The sequence below is a fragment of the Sus scrofa genome, chromosome 10, assembly GCF_054392235.1.
Source record: "Sus scrofa isolate SSC_HxYL_T2T_F1_AM1 chromosome 10, Sscrofa_HxYL_maternal_Yorkshire_Landrace_v2.0, whole genome shotgun sequence".
NCBI lineage: Eukaryota > Metazoa > Chordata > Mammalia > Artiodactyla > Suidae > Sus > Sus scrofa.
This window is the reverse complement of record NC_139392.1, coordinates 49,260,647-49,279,770: the sequence shown is the minus strand read 5'-3', so window position 1 is coordinate 49,279,770 and position 19,124 is coordinate 49,260,647. Positions and strand designations below refer to the sequence as shown.

Sequence of the window (19,124 nt, the reverse complement as noted above, 5' to 3'; positions counted from 1 at the left end):
GTACATAGTGACATATGAGGGCAAACCTCAGAAAAATAGGCAATAGGTCTGAGTAAGCAGATGAGAAAATTAAACTGATTAACAAATGGAAAGAAACCCCCAAATCACTAATGGTCAAAGAGGCAAAGTGAAGTCAATCAGCACCCCTCAGATTAGAAAAAATTAAAAGCATGGGAGTGCCCGTCGTGGGGCAGCAGAAAGGAATCCGACTAGGAGCAAGAGGTTGTGGGTTCGATCCCTGGCCTTGCTCAGTGGGTTAGCAATCCGGCATTGCTGTGAGCTGTGGTGTAGGTCACAGACATGGCTCAGATCTGGTGTTTCTGTGACTGTGGAGGAGGCTGGCAGGCAGCTGTAGCTCTGATTAGATTCCTAGCCTGGGATTATCCATATGCCAAGGGAGTGGCCCTAAAAAAAAAAAAGAGAGAGAGAGAGAGGAGTTCCCATCGTGACGCAGTGGTTAACGAATCCGACTGGGAACCATGAGGTTTCGGGTTGGGTCCCTGCCCTTGCTCAGTGGGTTAAGGATCGCGCGTTGCCATGAGCTGTGGTGTAGGTTACAGATGTGGCTCGGATCCCGCGTTGCTGTGGCTCTGGCGTAGGCCGGTGGCTACAGCTCCGATTGGACCCCTAGCCTGGGAACCTCCATATGCTGCGGGAGCGGCCCAAGAAATAGCTAAAAGACAAAAAGAAAGACAAAAGAAAACGTTAAAACCAGCCAAAACACATATATTACTCTTGTAAATTACTGGTTCACATGGGAGTTTTGCCAGCCTTTTGGGAAGTGTTCTAGTAGCATTTTTAAAGTAGGAATTGCAGTAGACTAGCAGCTGTAGCTCTGATCTGATCCCTTGACTGGGAACCTCCATATGCTGTGAGTGCAGCCCTAAAAAGCAAAACAAACAAATAAACAAACAAACAAAAATCCTAGATTTGATTTTGGAGTTCTCATAGTGGCTCAGTGGAAATGAATCAGACTAGCATTCACCAGGACACAGGTTCGATCCCTGGTTTCATTCAGTGAGTTAAAGATCCAGTGCTGCTGTGAGCTGTGGTGCAGTTTGCAGACACAGCTCTAATCTGGCATTGCTGTGGCTGTGGTGTAAGCCAGCAGCTATAGCTCCAATTTGACCCCTAACCTGGGAACCTCCATATGCCACAGGTACAGCCCTAAAAAGACAATAAAAAAAAGAATAGGAATTGCAATACTGTTTGTTCTAATTTCCCATTTCCTCGGAAACAATTTAATTTCTAGATCAAAAACCTGGAAATCACATCTTTAAAAACAATTGTTGACTTTCTTTTGGAATATCCACATCATGGTTTAATATGATCCCATTAAAAATATGTGTTGGAGCCAAACTGAGCTTGAAGCATTTGTATCAGGAACAGTTGAGTGAGGAAAGCAGAGTGCCAAAAAAAAAAAAAAAAAAAAGGATATGATCAGTCTGTGTAAGTGTGGTGTGTGTGTGTGTGTGTGTGTGTGTCTGCACATGACTATGTGAACACAGAGAAAACTACAGGACTCACACTAGGTTGGGGGTACAACTGTTGTTGATGGTTGAGAGTGCAGAAAAGAGGCAGGGAGTAAGCCAAGACAGCCAAGACAGGGATAAAAAGTTAATAAAAAACTTAAATAATCTGTATCAGCATGTATGATATTGAAACTGACAGCTCTTATGGCTTAAACCGAGTCAGAACCCAGTTAGGGTCTTGAACCCATGGTCTTTCACTCACAAGGTATCTGGACTTACTGAGGTTCAGGTTCTTTGTGCCTCAGTGCAGAAAGAACTCAGGGGGAGACAAAGTGATAGGCAAGGAATAGATTTATTAAGATAGGAGATGCAAGCTGGCAGGCACGGAAGCTCTGCCACGAGGATGTGGTGGGCTACAGTTTTTATCATCCAAGGAGAGAGGGGGTTGGAAAAAACCACCTCTTCCTTTCTGGGAGTACTAGCTCCTCCTTGTATCAGGTAAGATGTATATTCAAATCCTCAGAAGTGGGGTCCTCAAACTCTTGCCCTTGGTCTGAATATGAATGCAGGCCTTATCCCATCCCCCACCCAAGGACCTGAGGCAATTCTCAAGGCTCCACTAATGAAGCAAGCCTGCCTTGTGCTGATGGTTTTCTTGAGCAATTTATTAACTTACAGTGATCTCCCACTGTCCCCTAAATTTCCCTCTTTAAATATGGTCCTTTATCGGGACTTCTACAACTACCTGTGACTATTCCATCCCTATCAATGGTGCTTATTCCATTTAGCAGAAGGGTTGTCCTTGAATTCCTGTCCTTGGTCTGAACCCAAATGCAGCCTTCACCCCAAGCCCCACTCAATGACCCAAGGCATATCTTATGCCTCCATTAGTCAAGCAAGCTAGCTTCATTCTGATGGCTTTGTTGAGCAATTACCAATTTACAGTCATCCCTCAAAATTCCCTAGGTTTCCCTATCTGTGGTCCCTTATGGGGACTTCCACAGCTACTTGATGTAGAAGTCTTATTCCATCCCTACTGTTATGATCATATTTATGCACATATAAAATTATATGCACATAAGTATGTATATGCAAAATTTTACAGAATTAAACATGCAAATCTAATCAGTTCATTTCTCTACCTAACATCTGTCAGTGGTGAAACCAAGCAGGGCCCTGTGGGCTGCTGGGGACACCAGGCTTTCTGTGTCCCCCATTTCTTGTTTTAGGGAATATACTTCAGCCTTCTTGACCTTCCCTGAGTTCCAATGGGCAGGTTCAAACAGTTGCTAATCAGAGAAGGGAAGGGATGCAGAGACCCTTGGGGAGGAGCAGTCAAGAAACAAGATAAACAATAGTGTAGCTTTGGGGGCAGGGTCCTGATCCCTCCTCAAGGAATATAGATAACAATGTCTTTGAGCTCCTCTACAGAACTCAAGTCCCCAACACATGCAAGATGTTAGTGAAGCATTCTTTATTCCGGAGAGAGGACCACCAGACCACTGAACACCAGCTTTGAAAACAATGCAAGCTTGCCTCTACCCTGATCCGTATCTGTAGCCCTATCTTTATTTATTTATTTACTTATTTATTTTGTCTCTTTAGGGCTCCACGAGCAGCATATGGAGGTTCCCAGGCTAGGGCTCTAATTGGAGCTGTTGCTGCCAGCCTATGCCACAGCCACAGCAACGTGGGATCTGAGCCATGTCTGCGACCTATAACACAGCTCACAGCAATGCCGGATCCTTAACCCACTGAGCAAGGCCAGGCATCGAACCCAGAACCTCATGGTTCCTAGTTGGATGCGTTTCTGCTGCGCACAACGGGAACCCCTGTGGCCCCATTTTTCACTTCCCAAACTATAAGACCACCTTCCAATCTCTCCTAAGGGAGGCACAGTCTTTAAGGCATTAATCTGCTGTTAACCCTCCTTTGCCTGGCCAAGCAATAAAGCTGTTTTTTTCTCCTTCACCCAAAACTCTGTCTCTATGTTTCTATTTGGCACTGGTGAGCAGAGGCTGAGTCCTGGCAACAGTGGCTTCCTGAACCTCTGTGGATCAATGAAGAATCTTTAGCCTGGGCTCCAGAGACCCCCTGTTGCCTCTCCAACCTCCTATAAAACCGACTCTCTCTTCACTTTGTGTCAGAGACACGTTTCCCAGTTGTTCACTTCCCCCGACACCCAGCTCCCTCTACCTTGAAGCCTCTCTACTCCTCTTCCGTTCTTCACACATGCTGTTCATTTTTTCCTGCATGACTTACTCATTTTTATAGGTCTCAGCTGAAACATCAGTTTCTCAGGGGGCTTTCCCTGCCCCTGAGACATGTCTAGGTATCCTGATATTTATTCCCATGCTTCCCTGTCTTTACAAACACTCTATTTCATTATTAATCTTTTTCCAAACGTTGTGCTGATTTTCCCAGCTATAATTTACTGCTGATTTGTTGTTTTTGAACTAGGTGAGAGCCTATAGCAAAGATCTGAACTGGATCTTCTAACCCTCTTGCCACCTTGTGACCCCCTCGGTCACAAGGATCCCTTTTCAGCTTTCCAGGGGTAGTGGTTTATGCCACTGCAGAGCATCTGTGAGTGCTGTGATGCCCTCCCCAGTATTGCCTGTGTCATTCTCTGGGCTCCTTGGCTGCCTAGGTCTTCCTGCTCTGCTCCTGTCTCCAGTGAGGGATACCTGGGCAGAGGGGCAGAGGAGCAGAGAAGCCCTAGTTCCTATGACTGATAGAATCCCTCCTCCTCTGTGACCATGATCATGCTCTGAGCCTGAGAGCAGATTACAGTGAAAGGGACTTATTTATTTATTTATTTATTTATTTGCTTTTTAAGGCCACACTCACGGCATATGCAAGTTCCCAGGTCAGGGGTTGAATCGGAGCTACAGCTGCTGGTCTATGTCATAGCCACAGCAACACCAGATCCTTAAATCACTGAGCAGGGCCAGGGATCAAACCCGCGTCCTCATGGATACTAGTCAGGTTCTTAACCCACTGAACCACCATAGGAACTCCTGAAAGAGACTTCAAATTCCAGAATATGTCTCAGGGCAGCTGACACTTGGTCTAAGCATCAGAGAATTAACCAAGGCAGGTGTGAGGGAGTTAATGCAGGACACATAGAGCAGTGAGGACACGACAAACCAAGTTTATTAAGCATCATCTTACTTTCACTGCATGCTTCTGCTTGTTTATGAAAAATAAACCCAATTTATAGGAACAGAAAATAATTTAGTTCGGTTCATTTTCAAACCATGTTGTTAAGAAACTATTCTTTTCATAACAACAGCAGTAGTATTTCTACATTCACCAAATCGGGGTGGGGGGGAAGATTGTATGACTCTGTTTTTCCAGAAGACATAGGGAAGCCAGTTTCTCCACAAGGTCATTGCCCCTGGCAAGCTTGGATTAAACATTCAGATTTCAAAATGAGAAGAAAATGTGGAAATCAATTCTATTACATAGATCTTTGAACACTGGGAAGTGCTAATTCCAAGAGATTTTTATATTAGATAACCTGAGCTTCCTATTTCATTGGCGGTCATCCTATTCTCTGTGGCAGAGAGGATTGAGTTGGATAAGGACTCCCATTAGCACTGGGGGAGGTTTCACATGTAAATCCCCTCACAAATGGGAGAGCAAATAGAGAGTGTCCTGCTTAGTAAGTCAACATAACTTGGGTGCTAGTTTTTTCTCCTAGAAAAGTGCCCTCAGTGGCTTGTTATCTTTGAAGTAGAGGAGGCAGGTAATTTTCAGCCTACAGTGTTGGTCTGCTTTTCCTTCCCATCAGGATTGTCCAACATCCTCAGCCTTTTCTCCAGTCTCTGCTTCCACTCTTCTCGGAGCCTGAGGAGGGGAAACAATATAAAGCGTTAGTGCATTTGTTTCCTACCTCTGCTGGCCCAGTGAAGGTTTTTTTTTTCCTTCTGAAGACTATTTTTTTTTTTTTTGTCTTTTTGCCTTTTCTAGGGCCACTTCCATGGCATATGGAGGTTCCCAGGCTAGGGGTCTAATCAGAGCTGTAGCCAACGGCCTACACCAGAGCCACAGCAAAGCGGGATGGGAGCTGCGCCTGCCACCTACACCACAGCGCATGGTGATGCCGGATCCTTAACCCACTGAGCAAGGCCAGGGATCGAACCCGCAACCTCATAGTTCCTAGTCAGATTCGTTAACAGCTGCGCCATGATGGGAACTCTTGAGGACTATTTTTAAGAGAAATACATGGATTTTACATATTAATGAAGAAAAAGTCAGTAGAAAAAAGAGCAGTCTACAAACATGTACTTTTCTCCAAAGTTTATTCCTTCCTAAGTTTATATGTGGAGTCAATGTAATACCAATCAAAATTCCAGCACAACTTTTTCCAAAGATATCGACAAGCTGATTCTAAATTTTATATAGAAAGACAAAAGAAATAGATTAGCCAAAACAATTTTAAAGTAGAAGAGAGTTGGATGACTCACACTACATGATTTTAAGACTTAATTATCAAGATAGTAATGGAAGAGAATAAAGAGTCTAGAAACATATCTGAGTCTGTTTCCGTTTTGTAGGTAGGTTCATTTGTGCCATGTTTTAGATTTCACATATAAGCAATATCATATAGTATTTCTCTTTCTGACTTAAATTCACTTAGTTTGAGAATCTCTCGTTGCATCCATGCTGCTGCAAAGACAGAGAGAACAGACATGTCGTTGCCAAGGGGGAGAGGGAGGGAGTGGGATGGACTGGGAATTTGGGGTTAGTAGATGCAAACTATTATATTTAGAATGGATAAGCAATGAGGTCCTATGGAATAGCACAGGGAACTATATCCACTATCCTGGGAGAGACCATGATGGAAGATAATTTGAGAAAAAGAATGTGTGACCCAGTCATATATATATATATATATATATATATAGTTGTTTTGGCTAATCTATTTCTTTTGTCTTTCTATATATATATGACTGGGTCACAATGCTGCACAGCAGAAATAGGCATTAACACTGTAAATCAACTATACTTTAATAAAAAAAAGAGTCTAGGAATAAGTATATACAAATATAGCCAAATGATTTTTTTTTTTTTTTTTTGCTTTGTAGGGCTGCACCTGTGGCGTATGGAGGTCCCCAGGCTAGGGGTCAAATCATAGCTACAGCTGCCACACCATGCCACAGCTGCAGCAACACAGGATCCGAGCCATGTCTGCGACCTATACCACGGCTCACGGCAACGCCAGATCCTTTACCCAGTGAGTGAGGCTGAACCCTCAACCTCATGATTCCTAGTCAGATTCACTTCCACTGTGCCATGATGGGAACTCCTAGCCAATTGATTTTTGACAAGAGGCAAAGACAACTCAATGGAGGAAGTTTTTTTTTTTGTAGTAAACTGTTTTGGAATATTATATATCCATATTTTAAAAATGGACTTTGAGCCATGCTCCACATCTTTTACAAAATTAACTAAAAATAGACCATAGACTAAATGTAAAATGTAAGACCAAGACTTCAAGAAAAAAGCCACGAAATAATGTCTTCATGACTTAGCAATAAGGAAAAAATTCTTATATACAATACAAAAAACATAATTCATGAAAGAAGAAAAATATGGAACTTTATCAAAAGTAAAACATTTGTTCTGTGAAAGACACTGTAAAAAGAATAAAAGACAAGCCACAAATAGGGAGAAAATACTTGCAAGTTACGTATCTGATAAGGTACATGTTTCCAGGATACAAAAATTTTCAAATTCAATGGTGTGAAAATGAACAATATAATGGGCAAAATATCTGAACAGACATTTTACTTAAGAAGTTACATGAGTGGCAAATAAACACATGAAGACACTCACCATAATTAAGAAATTTCCAATTAAAACCACTTGAGGAGTTCTTGTCGTGGCTCAACAGAAACGAATCTGACTGGGAACCGTGAGGTCTCGGGTTTGATCTCTGGCCTCAATCAGTGGGTTAAGGATCCAGTGTTGCCATGAGGTGTGGTGTAGGTCACAAATGTGGCTCTGATCTGGCATTGCTGTGGCTCTGGCGTAGACCCCTAGTCTGGGAATCTCCATATGCTTCAGGTGCGGCCCTCAAAAGACAAAAAGACAAAAAATAAAACCAAAAACCCCCCAAACCACTTGAGGTACCACTCACAGAATCACTAAAACAAAGAGACAAAAGCAAAACCGTCTCCCTGCATATCTCCCACCTCCCCATGGCCAAAACTAAAAATCCAACCCCCACCTGCCAAACCAAAAAATTTTCACAACAAATCCCAAACCAAGTGTTGGCCAGGATGCTAGGTAATTGGCACTATCTCACATTGCTGTTAAAATGAAAAATGATGCTGTCAGTTGGGAAAACAGTTTAGCAGTTTCTGATAGAGTAGCTGCTGTGTACCCCTTAGTGGGCAGCTCCCACACACATAGCTCTGTCGACTAAAAAAAATACACAGCCTCAAAGTTGAAGGTTAAGTTTTATTTGGAGCAAAATTAGGACTTAAGCCCAGGAGACAGCATCTCAGGTAGCCCTGAGAAACTGCTCCAAGGTGATGAGGGAGGAGCGAGGATATATAGGAGTTTTTGCAACAAAGGATGGGGAGCAGGAAAAAGAGGTGTGAGCTCCTGGGAAATCATTCCTTTGATACGCACCTCTGCTATCAGGGGCAGTATCCCGAGTTTTCACAGCTTGCAGGACTCACTGGCTCTCACTCTTGGAGGTGAATGCATTCACAGGTGACTGTGGCATTCTTTTATTGTTAACTACAGGGCAGGCTGAAATACCATCCCAGGAGGAAAAGGGGGGGGGGGGTAATCAGGATATGATAAAGGTGAGAGGGAGGTGCTTGCAGCACACACATTTTACAAGTTTGTTGCTGATCTCCTGAAGGTCACTACCAGTCACAAGGAGTGGACATCACCATGAAGGATTTTAGTGTTTTTCTAGATATGAGGAGACGCAAGAATTGGGCACATAAAATCTTCTAAAAACGCCTGACTATCGGAAGGCATGTTCTTCCAGTTTTCTCTCTCTGGGTCTCCACTCTGAGGCCCACTCAGAGGATGCTGCGGGTTTGTAGCTGCAGTGGCTCATGTTTTACTCCATGTGGAGGCTGATGGCCAGTGCCAAACTTCAGTTCACAGATCCATGCACACTTTGTTTAATAAGTAATGGGAGTGCCCATCGTGGCTCAGTGAAACGAACCTGACTAGGAACCACGAGGTTGTGGTTTGATCCCTGGCCTCAATCAGCGGGTTAAGGATCCCGTGTTGCTGTGACTGTGGTGTAGGCTGGCAGCAACAGCTCTGATTAGACCCCTAGCCTGGGAACCTCCATATGCCACAGGTGTGGCCCTAAAGACAAAAAAGACCAAAAAAAAAAAGCGATGATCTATTGAGCATATATGACCTTCCATTGAGATCCATCTAGTGGTAATTTTAATAATTACATTCCTTCATTATGATTATTAAGTAATCATCTTGTCATTTTATATGTAATCAACCCCAGCAACCTGGGGAATATCCAAGCTCACAAGCGTCCCTTGTTTATCTCTTAAAGGCTCTGTAACCAAACCTGCCTCCACATGACTTTTATCTTCTGGGATCTTTTAAAGCGCACTAATAAGGGTTGCTGTCTGTGTGTTTCATTGAAGTTTATCAGTGTTAATATAATGTGGATTTATCATTAATTAAAGGGGTAATAACTTTTCCTTGGTGTTGAAACTAAGCAGGGTCCTGTGGGCTCCTGGGCACACAAGGCTTTCTTTCTGTGGCCCCCATTTCTTGCTTTTAGGGAATAAACTTCAGCCTCCATGACCTTCCTGAGTTCCAAAGGGTAGGTTCAAACAGTTGCTAATCAGAGAAAGGAGGGGATGCAGAGACCCCCAGGGAAGAGGAGTCAAGAAACAATAGTGCAGCCTTGGGGCAGTGTCCTGGTTCCTCCTCTAGGAATACAGAATACACTATCTTTGAAGACAGACCTAAAGTCCCCAACAAGTGGAAGATGTTAATGAAGCATTCTTCATTCTGGAAAGTAGACCATCAGACCACTGAACACCAGCTTTGAAAACAATGCAAGCTTGCCTCTACCCTCATCCTTATCTGTGACCTATTTTTCACATGCCAAACTATAAAACCACCCCCTAGTCTCTCCTTAGAGGGGCGCAATCTTTGAGACATTAGCCTGCTGTGACCCTCCTTTGCCTGGCAAAGCCATAAAGCTATTTTTTCTCCTTCACATTTCTATTTGGCACCAGTGAGCAGAGGCTGAGTTCCAGCAACAAGTGAGCATGAAAATGTGTTGCCCAGAGATCCTGCTGTCCAGCTACCTGTTTTTGTAAACAGTTTTATCAGAATACAACCCTGCCCATTTGTTGACCTATTGTCTGTGACTGCTTTCACACAATGGCAAAACTGAGTAGTGGCAATGCACGGGATCCACAAATAGTTACTACTTTTTTGTTTGTTTTTGCTTTTGTCTTTTCTAGGGCTGCACCCGTGGCATATGGAGGTTCCCAGGCTAGGGGTCAAATCGCAGCTATAGCCGCTGGCCTATACCACAGCCACAGCAATGCCAGATCCAAGGCTTGTCTGCGACCTACACCACAGCTCAAGGCAATGCCAGATCCTTAACCCACTGAGCGAGGCCAGGGATTGAACCCTCATGGTTCCTAGTCCGATTCGTTTTTGCTGCACCATGACGGGAACTCTGAGAAAATCTTAATAATGCAGATTAAGCTTAGAAGTGTGCCCTGTCTTCTGAAACTATTATATTGAGAATCACACACACACACACACACACACACACACAGAAAAAGAAAGGAATTCTCTACCAGCTCTAGAAAACTATCATTCTTAACGATTTGACTTTGCTGAATTAGATAGTATTTAAGTAGTTATTCATTGTCTGATTTTGTCAAATCATGGCTGAATTTGTCAAATCATGGCTGAATTGTGACCATAAGTTGGCTACAGAGAAAAAAAGTTGGCAAAAACCAGTAGAAGGATGAAATTTTTAATAAAGAGCATTGTATGTTTCCTTATTTGGGAAGTGTGTTACACATCTTTATGCCAGTAAGATTTATAATAAACTTAGGTATGCATATATGTGTATATATTTTTTCCACAGAGAGCCTATTGTTAATAATGGTTACTAGCATATCGTAACGAGCTTCTCATTTTTCTCTCACAGGTGCTTCCCTCTGTGTCAAACTTGTCTGCTTTGATCTGCTTCTTGGAGGAGCCAAATTAACACATTTTGAATGATGAATTTATTCTAGGAAGAGAGTTGAGGAATTTGGAGTTTATGACAGACACAGTGATTCACTTTTTATAGTAGCTATTTCACTATTTATTGCTAGATGGTGAAGGATTCAAGGTTCTATCTACCCAAGTTTCGACTAAATCTTGTTTTATAAGTATTTAGACTGTTTCCTGACCTGAAATGGGTGTGGTCAATATCTTTCACCATTACGTTGTTTCCTTTTATCTTTGTGTTCTCAGTAAGCTGGTGAATATGCATATATATGGACATTTTATTTTGTAGTAAGCAAGACCAACACGAGAAAGATGGTTCTTAAAAATTGGACAGGGAGTTTCTATTATGGCTCAGTGGAAAGAAATCTGATTAGTATCTTTGAGGATGCAGGTTCAATCCATGGCCCCACTCAGTGTGTTAAGGATTTGGTGTTGCTATGAGCTGTGGTGTAAGCCTGCAGCTGCAGCTCTGATTAGACCCCTAGCCTGGGAACTTCCATATGCTGCATGTGTGGCCCTAAAAAGGAAGAAAAAAAAAACTGGAAGAGCAATAAAACTGGCATTGGGAGTTCCTGTTGTGGCTTAGTGGTTAACGACCCCAACTAGCATCCATGAGGACATGGGTTCTATCCCTCGCCTTGCTCAGTGGGTTAAGGATCTGGTGTTGCTGTGAGCTGTGGTGTAGGTCACAGACTTGGCACAGATCTTGAGTTGCTGTGGCTGTGGCATAGGCTGGTGGCTACAGCTCCTACTCAACCCCTAGCCTGTCTTCTTATGCTTCCAGGGTGGCCCTAAAAAAAAAAAAAGGCAAAACCCTCCCTGGCATTGAAGCTTGAAGAGAACATTTTTTTCCTCCCACAAAGCCTGGAAATATTGACCTCACTTTTCAAATAATTTGTTGTTCTAGATTCACTTGATTTGTCGAGGACTTGTAATTAATATCTAGGAACACAGATTCTGCTTGAAAAGTATGAGATTTGACTAAAAAGTGGCATTTTTTTTAAAGCACCATAAACCAGAATCACAATGTCCTTACTGGGAACCAGGGAAGATCTACTGGGCACATAGTTGGTTTTTTCTATCATGTGCTTGACAGACACTAAATATCTGTATCAGCTTGGGTCCTCCAAGAAGCAGATTTGGAGGAATCACCCATGAAAAATAAAGTGACAGAGGTGAGGAGGGAACAGAAGTAGTTAGGGATAGCCTTCAGACTAGCATGCTGGTCTAATCCTTGTGAAAGGGGAGAGAGAAGGAAGGAATGATTGGGCAGGAAAAACTCCAAACTACAGCACAGTTCAAAGAAAGCCTGGGTTGGGCTAATGAGGTGCCTGATAAAAGTTGCCCACCAGAGGAGCCCTGTCAGGCAAGAATTTCCCAGGACTAGTGAGCCCCTGCCATACTCAGCATTGACTAGAAGAAGCTGGGGGTAAATGTGGCCTCATGGCAAATCCAGAAAGGCAGCAGGTAGAGCTCTTGGTCAACTCTACTCTCAATAGCAAGTTATCTTGAAGGCACTCTGAGTCTACCTCAGTATGTAAAGAAGAGGAGTAAGGAGTTCCCATTGTGGTTCAGTGGTTACGAATCAATTAGCATCCATGAGGATGCAGGTTTGATCCCTGACCTCAGTCAGAGGGTTAAGGATCTGACATTGCCTTGAGCTGTAGTATAGGTCACAGATGCAGCTAGGTTCCCACATTGCTGTGGCTGTGGCTGTGGCCAGCAGCTGTAGCTCTGATTAGACCCCTAGACTCTGGGAACTTCCATATACCATGTGCATGACCCTAAAAAACAAAAAACAAAGAGTGGTAAAATAAGAATCCTTGTCATCAAGGCATGAATATTTGAATGAGTCCTGGATCTCCCACTTCGGATTTCAGCGCTATAATAATAACCTTTGCTTTTTTTTTTTTTTTTTTTTTTTGCCTTTTAGGGCTTCACCCATGGCACATGCAAGTTCCCAGGCTAGGGGTCTAATCTGAACTACAACTGCTGGCCTACACCACAGCCACAGCAACTTGGGATCAGAGCTCTGTCTGCGACCTACACCACAGCTCGTCAAAACCTAGGTCCTTAACGCACTAAGCGGGGCTAGGGATCAAACCTTCATCCTCACTGACAGTAGTCATATTGTTTCTGCTATGCCACAACGGAAACTCCATAACCTCTGCACTTTGAATATGAAAAGTCAGATGATGCTTTTGCTGACCCTAATCCTGTGTAGTAATGAACATGACGTTACAGTTGGTTGTCTTTGGTGGGGAGACGTGGGCCTGATCCTAGTTCCCTTTGACCTGCAGATCACTAGCTGGTCTGGTCACAGGCCAGCTTCCGGTCACTGATCTGAACAACTCAGTTCACAAGCCACACACCTCACCCAATAAGTCTGAATGGAAAAAAACAAAAACAAAAAACAAACCTAAAACTTTTCACACTGGATATTTTTGGTAGACTCAATTATTTTTTTTCTGTCTTTTTAGGGTTGTACCTGTAGCATAAGGCAGCTCCCAGGCTAGGGGTCAAATCAGAGTTGCAGCTGCCGGCCTATACCATAGTCACAGCAATGTCATATCTGAGCTGCCTCTGCGACCTACACCGAAGCTCATGGCAATGCTGGATGGATCTTTAACCCACTGAGTGAGGCCAGGGACTGAACCTGCATCCTCATGGATACTAGTCAGGTTCATTAGAGCTGAGCCACAATGGAAACCCCTACATTTTTTTTTTTTTGTAGGCTCAATCTTATAAAAAGTTTGAAATGATGATTTCATCTGTTTAGGAGATTATGAGTTGGATTTGTTTTTTGTCTTTGTCTTTTTAGGGCCTCACCTGTGGCATATGGAGGTGCCCAGGCTAGGGGTCTAATCAGAGCTACAGATTATGGCCTATGCCAGAGCCACAGCAATGCCAGATCCAAGCCGCATCTGTGACCTACACCATAGCTCATGGCAATGCTGGATCCTTGACCCACTGAGTGAGGCCAGGGATCGAACCTGCAACCTTATGGTTCCTAATTGGATTCATTTCCTCTGTGCCATTTTGGGAACTCCATGAGTTGGATATTTTGTTACCACTGCTGAAAGCATCCTGATGGACATAATTGATAAGCAGGAATCAAAGCAGAGGAAGGTAAATGATCTTGGGGTGAAGCCTAATAAACCCCTCTCCCCACTCAAGTCCACCAAAGTTAATGCATACTTGACACTGTGAGCTGTGCTAAGTTCTGAAGCAGTATGTTGAAGATATATTTCTTGCATTAAAACTTTTTTTTTCATATAAGCATTGTACAGCCTGGTTATCTAGATTTAGGTGTTCATATAATTTATCATCTAAATTGAGATACTTTTGAAAATAAAAGGGAGCACAATCCATAATGATAACAAAATGATATATATTTACCTAGACTGTCCCAACAAACTAAGAGCTTTGCTCGTTGTATCTATAGTACACTTGATTTCTCTCAAATTGGCTCAATCAGTTATTTGCAAAGAGTTTTCAACTTTTCCAGAGGAACATGCCTGCTGTGCTGTTTTTGCTGTAGTGAGAGTTACTAAAATGTTTCCAGTTCTGAGGCCACCCACTTTGACTTGTGATCTTGCCTCCAGGGCCTCTTCTACACACATTAAATCCATTAAATAAATGGATTCTCCACAGCTCGGGCTACACTCCTCAGTCAGTGAAACAGCAGGCATGTGCTGATGAGCATGTCCATAGTAAAACACCTGTTTCCACTCCATCCAGCTTTGGCATAAGCCCATACTGCTTAGCCTTGCTGAGGAACATAAGATATTATTGGCTCTGTTCTACTATTGGCAAATGCGTTGGTGAAAATTTTTGAAGTTTTGGTCTTCTCTTATTCATTTAGAACATGTTTTGCTTGTCAAGTGGGTGGAATTTGCCTTTTATCAATGGAAGGTAAACTAACAAAGGGTGTCAGGAAGTTCCCCTCATGGCGCAGCAGAAACGAATCTGACTAGGAACCATGAGGTTGCAGGTTCGATCCCTGGCCTCGCTCAGTGGGTTAAGGATCCAGCGTGGCCAGGGGCTGTGGTGTAGGTCGCAGATGTGTCTTGGATCTGGCATTGCTGTGGCTGTGGTATAGGCCGGTGGCTGTAGCTCTGATTAGACCCCTAGCCTGGGAACCTCCATATGCCACAGGTGCGGACCTAAAAAGACAAAACACACACACACACACAAAAAGGGGTGTCAGGGTTATATGTGTATTTCATGGGATGCATTTATATATGTGCAGTTTAGAAAGCCATCGCCCAGAAAACTGAAATAGGAACCCAAGCATTTGTGCCATTCATTGGTCTACAAGTGTATGCTGGAAGATAATTATTCTAGTTAGACAGCATTTCAAACTCTATGCTTAGAAAAGCAGTATTTGGAGTTCCCGTCATGGTGCAGCAGAAATGCATCTGACTAGGAACCATGAGGTTGCAGGTTTGATCCCTGGCCTCGCTCAGTGGGTTAATGATCTGGTGTTGCTGTGAAGCTGTGGTGTAGGTCACAGACCTGGCTTGGATCTGGCATTGTTGTGTCTGTGGTGTAGGCCAGCAGCAACAGCTCTGATTTGACCCCTAGCCTGGGAACCTCCATATGCCACGGGTGCAGCCCTAAAAAGGACAAAAGACCAAAAAAAAAAAAAAAAAAAAAAAAAAAAAAGAGAGAGAGAGCGAGCAGTATTTAAGGAAATATTCTGACATTCTGGTTTGGGTTTGAAAACATTCATATCTTTTTTGGGCAACTTGGTTCTTGTGGGTGTGTTTTTGTTTTGCCTTGTTTAGTAAGAGTAATTAAAAACCACTATTTTGTTACTCATTGTTTACCAAATTAGGAAGGCTTTTTGAGTTTTATATTCCTAGTTGATAAGGGCAACAGCTCTGGTAAGTGAGGCTTGAGAACAGAGGAGACCCTGGGAAGTTGCCTTTACTCCCCTGCTGATCTTCCTCTTCTCTGAGCAATGCAATGGTTCTATTCAGGTCTTTAAACATCATTTGGGGGAGATGAAGATGAGCACATTTTGAAGATTCTCTTGGCTTTGGAAGGAAGAGAAAAATTCCTCCAAACTCTGAAGGGAGTCTTTTCAGAGGCACATGAGAGCCTGGAGAATTATTGCATTTGTTCTATGGGCCAATTGCAATTGGTTGCTTTTCTTTTTTTTTTTTTTTGTCTTTTTGCTATTTCTTGGGCCACTCCCACGGCATATGGAGGTTCCCAGGCTAGGGGTCGAATCGGAACTGTAGCCACCGGCCTAAGCCAGAGCCACAGCAACGTGGGATCCGAGCCGCGTCTGCAACCTACACCACAGCTCACAGCAACGCCGGATCGTTAACCCACTGAGCAAGGGCAGGGACCGAACCCGCAACCTCTTGGTTCCTAGTTGGATTCGTTAACCACTGTGCCACGACGGGAACTCCTGGTTGCTTTTCTTTTACTAACTTCATATATATACATATTTGTCTTTTCTAGGGCCACTTCCATGGCATATGGAGGTTCCCAGACTAGGGGTCTAATCAGAGATATAGCCGCTGGCCTACATCAGAGCCACAGCAATTCTGGATCTGAGTAGCATCGGCGACTTACATCACAGCTCATGGAAATGCTGGATCCTTAACCCATTGAGTGAGGCCAGGGAGAGAACATGCAACCTCATGGTTCCTAGTCAGATTTGTTAACTGCTGAGCCACGATAGGAACTCCTAAGTATTTATTTATTTTTTATTTTTGTTTTTTGTCTTTTTAGGGCCGCATGCTCGGCATATGGAGGTTGCCAGGCTAGGGGTCTAATTGGAGCTGTTGCTGCTGGCCTATGCTAGAGCCACAGCAACCCCTGATCTGAGCTGCATCTGTGACCTACACCACAGCTCATGGCAATGCTGGATCCTTAACCCACTGAGAGAGGCAAGGGATCCAAACCACAACCTCATAGTTCCTAGTCAGATTCATTTCCACTGCACCAAGATGGGAACTCCTCTTTTCCTAATTATAAAATGGCACAGTATCATTGCAGAAACTGGAAAAAATAGGAGAGCACATACATACAAAGTTTGCCATTTCACTAGTCAAAAATAATCCTCTTACTATCTTAGCATATTTTCTTCTAATATTTTCCTTGTACTTATAGATAAAGTGTAAATATGTATTTTTTAAAAAATCACATCATATTTGCAAATTTTGCTCTTAATCTTACACCCCAGGGCTTCTGGAAAGGAAGACCCAATACAGGGGTCATGCAGGGATCTGGCTCCCAGTAGGCTTGTAGGCCAAGGACTGGGGAAGGAAGATGATAGGGACCACACTACTTACTCTTCTCGCTCCCCTGGCCTCTCCAGCACTGGGTGTTCTAACATGTGACCCTTCTGGCATCTAGAAAAATCTGGTTTTGCTTGCTGGACAACCAAGAATGTAACTGGAGGAGTTCCTCTTGTGGCTCAGTGGTTAACGAATCCGACTAGGAACCATGAGGTTTCGGGTTCGATCCATGCCCTTGCTCAGTGGGTTAAGGATCTGGCATTGCCGTGAGCTGTGGTGTAGGTTGCAGACACGGCTTGGATCCCGAGTTGCTGTGGCTGTGGTGTAGGCCGGTGGCTACAGCTCTGATTAGACCCCTAGCCTGGGAACCTCCATATGCTTCGGGAGTGGCCCTAGAAATGGCAAAAAGACAAAAAAAAAAAAAAAAAAAAAAAAAAAGAATGTAACTGGAATGATGGCAGAGCTCTTCTTTGGGTATACCAAGAGCCTATTTTCCCTTAGGGGCTGAGGAAAGATTTTTAGAAGTTAATTTCAATTCAACACATGTGAATTACAAGTTTTTAGCTCAGCACGCTCAGTAACATGGAGGCACATGCCTTTGCTGTCCAGTAGAACATACAGATGTCACTCCTCTTGTGAGTGGGTGTCTTAGCAAACAGACAGCCTGGCTGGGCTGTTCCCATTGTAGGGACAGAGAATCCAGACAGTCCCTGAAAAGTTGAGCTGGTCCATCTGCTCCAAGGCAACTACAAGTGTAAGGACAGGTGCTGGCCCTTTTAGTCAGAGTGATGTGACACACGTCTTCTCACATAAGTAAATGTTCCCTTCTTGGCAGACTCCTTTGGCCAGAACAAGTTCAACTGCCAATGAGAAGAACCCACATTATCCTTCCCCCGAGGATCTTAATATGCATCATCTCAGATGTGGAGTATTTTACACTTATAAGTATCTGTTGACTTAACCCTGAAATTTGGTATAACCTCATGTGCTGGGGATTGTAGCAGAGGCAGGGTAAGAAAGAGATTTTTTTCAGATCACTAAGACATAAATAACAAAAACTTATTTTTGTTTATACACTAAAAACCTCATTCAGATCCATAAATCATTGATTCTCAATCAGGGGCAAATTTGCCATCCATGTTTGGAAATATCAGGAGATGTTTTTGGTTGTCACAGTGGGGCAGTCCTACCAGCATCCCAACATTTTAAGGGAAGTGCTACTAAAATATCTTACAAAGCATAAGACAACCACCCCACTAACAAAGATTTGTAAAGTCATAAATATCAATAGTGCTGAGGTTGATAAACCCTGGTATACTATGGTAGATGGTGGCAAAAATAAATGAGTAGATGAATTATGTCTTTAGTTTTCTATATTTTATGATATACTGACACCTTAAAAAGCTTTCTTGGAGTTCTCACTGTGCTGAAGTGGGTTAAGAATCCAAACGCAGTGGCTTGGCTCAGGTAGCTGCAGAGATGAGGATTTGATCCCCGGCCCAGCACAGTTGGCAAAAAGATCTGGCATTGCTGAAGCTGTGGTATAGGTTGCAGCTCTGGCTTGGATTCAATACTGGCCCAGGAATTTCCATATGCCATGGGTGCAGCCATGAAAAAATAAAATAAAATAAAAATAAAAAAGCTTTCTGGCCACAGAAAGACTGCCCTTCCCTTTCTTCTGTGTGTTAACCAATCCTAAGTCTGTGGCCCCAACCACCTCCTTATCTAACTCTTAGACATAAAGTCATATTTCCCCTGTCCTATATCATTCCAGGGCCAGGCCACATACCAGATCATCCTTAAATCCTCAAACTATTGGGAATTATTCAAGCTAGCCAACCTTAAGCTGTTTACTCTGCCCTGCCTTGACTTTTCCTCAGAAATCCCAATAAAGGCTCTGGCATAGCCGTTTCCTTTGTTTCTGTCTACTGCCATCTGTCAAAAACCTGGTGCTTCCCCTGTGGCCCTGCATGGCATGCAGGGATGCGCTTTCTGAAGGTTGTGAGTATAATAAATGTCTTCCTTCTAAGCCTCATTCTCCTTTTGTCTTGTGGCTACACTGATTTGACCATACCATCTCCAAAATTTGTATTCTTAGGACAGTGGGTAATGAAAATAAGTTAGTTTCCCCCATCTCTACATCTGG

The 19,124-nt window shown here is 43.3% G+C and overlaps 1 pseudogene across 1 annotated transcript in view; it reads right to left on the bottom strand.

The window, feature by feature from the left end:
* Nucleotides 1–4,826: 4,826 nt before the first annotated feature.
* The window catches only part of LOC146399379 (protein FAM240B-like), a 134,704-nt pseudogene continuing 120,406 nt past the window's right edge, over nucleotides 4,827–19,124 (bottom strand). The window contains exon 4 of the transcript XR_014817643.1: nucleotides 4,827–5,324. The product of XR_014817643.1 is annotated as a protein FAM240B-like (transcript). The remainder of the gene's footprint in view (nucleotides 5,325–19,124) is intronic.